At 36.0% G+C, this 6,000-nt stretch overlaps 1 protein-coding gene across 1 annotated transcript in view; it reads left to right on the plus strand.

Moving 5' to 3' along the window:
• LOC113225757 (protein disulfide-isomerase A5) overlaps window positions 1-2,032 on the plus strand; it is a gene marked incomplete at its 5' end in the record, with an annotated part of 34,598 nt that extends 32,566 nt beyond the window's left edge. Inside the window, one exon of the mRNA XM_026458170.1 lies at window positions 1,948-2,032. The remainder of the gene's footprint in view (window positions 1-1,947) is intronic.
• Window positions 2,033-6,000: the final 3,968 nt, after the last annotated feature.

The raw sequence follows: 6,000 nt of genomic DNA on the forward strand, positions 1-6,000 counted from the left end.
TAGGTGATATTCAAACAAAAGTGTATAGCTTGACGTGCTGTTGACTGTACAAATACATGAAACAAAAAGTTTTTAGTATCGCTATGAAAATACAAAACAAAAATGAAACAAAATATTTCATTTATTTCCGGGCTTCTAATTTTATACATTTACATTTTCGCTTTCCTAAAATCAATGTTTCTTGTCAAACAAAAATAATATTTTTATGATTTTGGAATAAGTGCATTAAGGCACCCATAACTCCGTCATCTTCATTAACGTTTGTTCTATGGATATGCTCCGTTGGTTTTGAGAATATGTAAAATAAACTAGGGGCTAAGTACGATGAATTTGGTGGGTGGTTAAGAATGTCAAAGCCACCTGTGAATAGCGTTCAGCGCAACTTCTGATAAATGAGCAGATATGTTGTCAATTATCATGATAAAAAAACACTTTTTGTTTAATAGCTTCACGCGCTTCTGATTAAATTTTCCTAATGGGGTCCAGTAATCGTGTATTGTTGTTATGTAATCAATAAAAAGCAAGAAACAAACAATCACCTTGCCAGTTGAAGAAGCAACTTGAAAAATCATCACAGGCGGAGACGGTCATTTCCAAGACGTGTTTCTTTGAGTTTCGGGGCTCCAAATGGTGGACTCACTATCATCCATGGTGACAACACGATGACAAGAAATCCCGATCCCCCTAGAATATTTTAATGTTATACTTTGAAATGGCCAAACATCATTTTTTATATTCGTCTATTAACATTCGTAGTACTCCGAAATTTTTTGAATACCACAAATCGTGAAATAAAATTAATTGAACGCTATTAAATTAAATTATAGGATCTCGGCTAAATGTTTCATGGTTGTTTGTCTGTCTTCCAAAATAAGTTTTTCAACCTTTTTGATATTTTAACCTACCTCTTAAATTCAGCTACCCAATAAGCGACTGTGGAATGGAGAAACGTCTTCCTATAATGTTTATTGAATATCCAAATAGATTTCTTAAGTGGAAGAGTTTTCAAGCATAGGGTACTTAATCATAGCAATACATAGCACGTAACTCCTTTTTCCCCTACATCTGCACAATATTAGTAATTTTATGTCAATAGTAGCATGTGTTCCTAAAAACTGTTTTAATTCACTCTCGTAAATAATGTTAATTTCATATGATACGTAGAATAAGTATGTATTATATATATAAAAGTTTATTGTAATTAATTTTCTCGCGATAGAATTAACTCATCACTATAGAATTTTATCAACAATTTCATTCGATTATTAATGTTGTTATAAAATTATATGTAGGACACGTCTATTATTATACTTATACGTTGTTACACAAGTATTTTATTAGTGTTAGTAGTTTCTGGAATGTGGGCCAACAAGTTTGTCAATTTAAAATGAGCAACGATGAAGATTTGCACGTACTTTTAAGCAAATTTTGATTACCTGTCGTTTAAGATTACCTACCAAAAAAATTTTTCCTGCCAATGTAAAATCACAATGCCCAATGATATTTATAATATTTTTTAAGTACTTTTTTTAAAGTTCAGATTTTGTTCGGCCGAAAGGACAATACAATATAATATTAAAATATAACAGACCTTGGTACAGTACTTTTTCCTAATGTCCAGGTTTTGGAGCAGTTGTTAATGTGTTATTTTACATTATAATTTTCTCACTGACCAGTGCAATTCAATTTGACCATAACTGGTTCCAGATAGTATTCGCGCAGTGACATGCTGTATATATATTCTCACGTGTATTTTTTCAAATCGTATATACATGTCCGTATAACTAATTAATTAAATTGTGTTATAGTGGTGTTTACATTTCATTGTAATAATTATTGTATCCATAAAATTCCAATGACTGAGCCTAGGGTTTTAGAAAATAGTATTGTAGGTAAATTTTAGCAGTTTCAATCTATTTAATGACAAAAAGTTTTATAACGTTTCAGATTAGACAACGTGTAATGTAACCGAAATTTAATGATTACCTAGTATTCCAGTTATACATGGACTTAAGTAAATTATGCATCAATAAAGCTTATTGGAAATATGATTTCGTTTATTTCTCGTGCTTTAAGTGATTACTGCAAGACTATAATGTCTCTTGTGTCTGCTGTGATTGCGCGACCACAGTCGAATTTTTGAAGTTGGAGTCAGATAAAAAGTCGCTATTAGCTGGTTCTAGTCGCAAAAAACTAGATTAAGTCTGTCCACCGTTCAAATATAAGGGTGCTTTACTGCCCACGCTCGAATAAGCTTAATGTAGTGGCACCATTCCTCATTATTGAGAACGACTGCAGCTTAGATGATTCTGATTGCACTAAACAAAGATTCCAGAATTTTGCGACCAGAATCGACTAATTTGACTTTTTCTGGGTTCAATCAGATCTTAGCTAGTTGTAGTTCTCGAGGTTAAAAAATGGTAAAACCGGAGTAAGCTTTAGACAGTGAAGCATTACTATAATTTTTAAATGGCGTAACGACTAAATCCAGATTTTTGCGACTAGCATCTATTAAATCATGACTTTTTTTAGTGCAATCAGATCTATCCTAGGTGCAGTGGTGTTCTAGAGATTGAAGAATGATGCCACTGGAATAAACTTGTTCCAGTTTGGACAGTAAAACGGCCGTACAACTTTTGAACAACGGACCGACTAAATCTAGTTTTTTTTCAACTATAGAACTGACTAACTTTTTACCTGACTAATCGAATTTCAAAACCACCTGGAATAGGGACGCATTGATATCCACCCGATCACAAATTAGGTAGATATAGTCATATAATGAAATAAAGGACAACTCGCCATTTTCGTCAACTGGTCAATTTTGAAACTCGTCAATTATGTGAAAATATTTAAGTCGCCATTTTCCCTAACTCGAAATTTTCTTTAACTGATCGCTTTCCTCAACTGGTCATTTGTCATTGTTCGTACAGTCATGTACAAAATTATACAGTGTTTATGAATTTTAGTTTCATTTTATAATTTAAGCAAAAATTCATACAAATGAGCAATCTGTAGGTACCACTTTACACCGACGATGTATTATGAAATTACTGTATGAAAACTCTTTGACCTGAACTTCTAACTACTACTACTTCTTTTTATTTGTTTAATAAACACAATATTTCGAATTGTCACTCACATAAGTTTTTTTTTAATTACCCGAAAACATGTATAAAATATTTTCCCTGGCTGTACGTTATGTATACTGTCCAGTTGCCGAAAATGACTGATCAGAAAAACGAGTTGGGCAAATTAACGAGTTAAAGATTTAGTTGGCATTGACCAACTAAATCTTAACCAGTTGACGAAAATGGCAAGTGGTCCTCTAATTCATTATAATACTTAATTGCGTCGTAAACAGCGACTGTCTCGACAAAATGCAAACAATATTAGGTTTAGCAGTGGAAAAAGTAACAATATACGAAAATAGTGAATAATGGTGAACATAAGTAACAAATTATTTCTCTTCTCAAAATTACTTTTCCTTAAATAAGTTGACAATTTGTGCCTTACCTTGCGCCACAAGACAGTAACGTACGTACTTCTATTTTTTTAAATCAATGACTTTTTTGTATCTGTTGTGCATAATTCATAGTCGGGGTGATATTTTCCTTATGAACAATGTGGCTAAACGTAGGCCGCCGCTTCGTAGAACGTATCGTGACCACATTCAGGCTGAACACGAGGCAGCCGTATTAGAAAACGGCGCCGTTTTGCAAAGCGGCTAGCCATAATGGAATATATTAGGAGTTAAAGTATGAAATTGCCGTTTTATTGCAATAGGTTCTTTGAATTTTCATAGAATCTTCATGATTTGAGGTTTTCGAATGAAACTTTTTTCAAATGGTTTCTGTGATTTTTTTTTTTAAATTTGAAACATTTGAATATCCACTTTCAATTGTTTTTGTTATTCGATTTAGACAAGAAAGATGGATACTGTGAAAATTCGAGTGATTTTTGAATACGAGTTCCGACGCGGAACTAACGCGGCAGAAACAGCCCGCAATATCAATGCTGCGTTTGGAGAGGGGTCTACTAATGAACGCACCGTGCGATTTTGGTTTAAACGCTTTCGTGATGGAAATTTCGACTTAAAGAACGAGCCACGAGGAAGACCGCCCACACAGGTGAATAACGATGAATTAAGAGAGATAGTGGAAGCCGATCCTAGTCAAACTACCCAGGAATTAGCGGCATGGTTTAACGTTACCTTACCCACAATATTGACTCACTTGCGTCAAATCAATAAAATAAAAAAATACGAAAAATGGGTGCCTCATGATTTGACTGATCTGCAGAAAGAAACGCGTGTTGAAACTTGTGTTGCCTTGTTGAACCGGTACAGAAATGAAGGAATATTGGATCGAATTGTAACATGTGATGAAAAGTGGATTCTTTATGATAACCGGAAAAGAAAAATGCAATGGCTGACCCCAGGTCAAATGCCACAACAGTGTCCTAAAGCAAAACTTACCAATAAAAAGGTAATGGTAACTGTTTGGTGGTTTCAGCATGGTGTTATTCACTATACAGGGTGACTGGTTGAACGAAATAAATATTTAAAGAGATGAATGAGTAGCTGATACCCATCCCGAATATATAAAAATAACACGACTATGTAAAAAAAAATATTAAACATTTTTATTTAAAGAAAATACTGGCTCTAACATTTTGTATTACTCTGCGCGTGACACCGCGTTCGTCAAAACAAAATCTTCTGCGCATGTGCATTAGACACCCCCGCCACTACTCGTTGAAGGCCGCTTGCGCCGGCTACCCCAATCCCGCCCGCGCGTCCCGCCGCCGTCCGCCGGGTTAGTTTAGTTCGCTTACGCCCTTCTGTAAGTCAGGACGTTGTGATTTTGCGATTAAACGCACGCGCCGCCGCCGCCGCCGCGCCGATCTTTGTTTTCCGTGATACATCGGTCTATTCAACTGTGTAATTCCGTGGAGTGCAGTGACACATAACGATGCCTTATCACTACACAAATGAGGAGTATTGGGACATGATACGGTGTTATGTTATGGCAAATGATGTAGTTAGTGGTGCTAGGGACCTGTACCGTGAAATGTTCCCTAATCGGCGAGTTCCATCTTACACTTTAATGTTTAGGACTCAATTTTCGTTTGAGGACTTTTGGGCAGTTCACTATGCCCTCGCATGCTCAAGGGCGAGGAAGGGATCCGTATCCAGTGGACCTACAAGAAGCGATTTTTGCATACTTTGAGCATGACCCACCCCGGAGTACTCGAAATGCAGCAAGACGATTCGGAGTGTCACAATGGACAGTGTGGAAACTCTTACACAGAGACGGTCTTCACCCGTACATTGTTAAGATTGCTGTAAATTTGTAAATTTAATCAAAATTAATTATTGTAAATAGGTATGATTCCATTTTTTAAATACGCCAAAAATACCAAACCATGCTCATACCTACTAGCTTAGTTTGTGTTTTACAACTGCCTAAAATATTGTGTATACTTTAAAAAATAATTTATCGTAGTTTAATTGGTATTTTTGCCTGTCCTAAGCCAAAATCAAAGTATGAAGGGAAAATGGAATTATTTTTAAAACATTTTAAGCGAGAGAGGCTTGACACGCGCTCGTAGCGCGGGGCGCGGCGCGGCGGCGGGCGGTTCATTTTCCTAACAATCGGCTGTTCGTAGAGTAGCTCAAACGAACAGAGTATTAGTATTTGTAAAATGGTACGATATATTTTTTTTATAATGTTTTGGGGCGATATTTTTACATATTCTGGATGGGTATCAGCTACTCATTCGCCACTTTAAATATTTATTTCGTTCAACCAGTCACCCTGTAGTTTTCTCCGATCTGGTCAAGCAATAACGGCAGATGTCTATTGTGCCGAACTCCGAACCATGTTGACAGAACTAGCAGTATAACAGCCCCGACTCATGAATCGATCTTCACCATTATTGCTCCACGACAACGCGAGACCTCACACAGCACGAGAAACCATTTTGACCCTTCAGGAA

This window comes from Hyposmocoma kahamanoa, unplaced genomic scaffold (genome assembly GCF_003589595.1).
Source record: "Hyposmocoma kahamanoa isolate Upper Pololo Valley unplaced genomic scaffold, ASM358959v1 100021, whole genome shotgun sequence".
In the NCBI taxonomy this organism is placed as follows: domain Eukaryota; kingdom Metazoa; phylum Arthropoda; class Insecta; order Lepidoptera; family Cosmopterigidae; genus Hyposmocoma; species Hyposmocoma kahamanoa.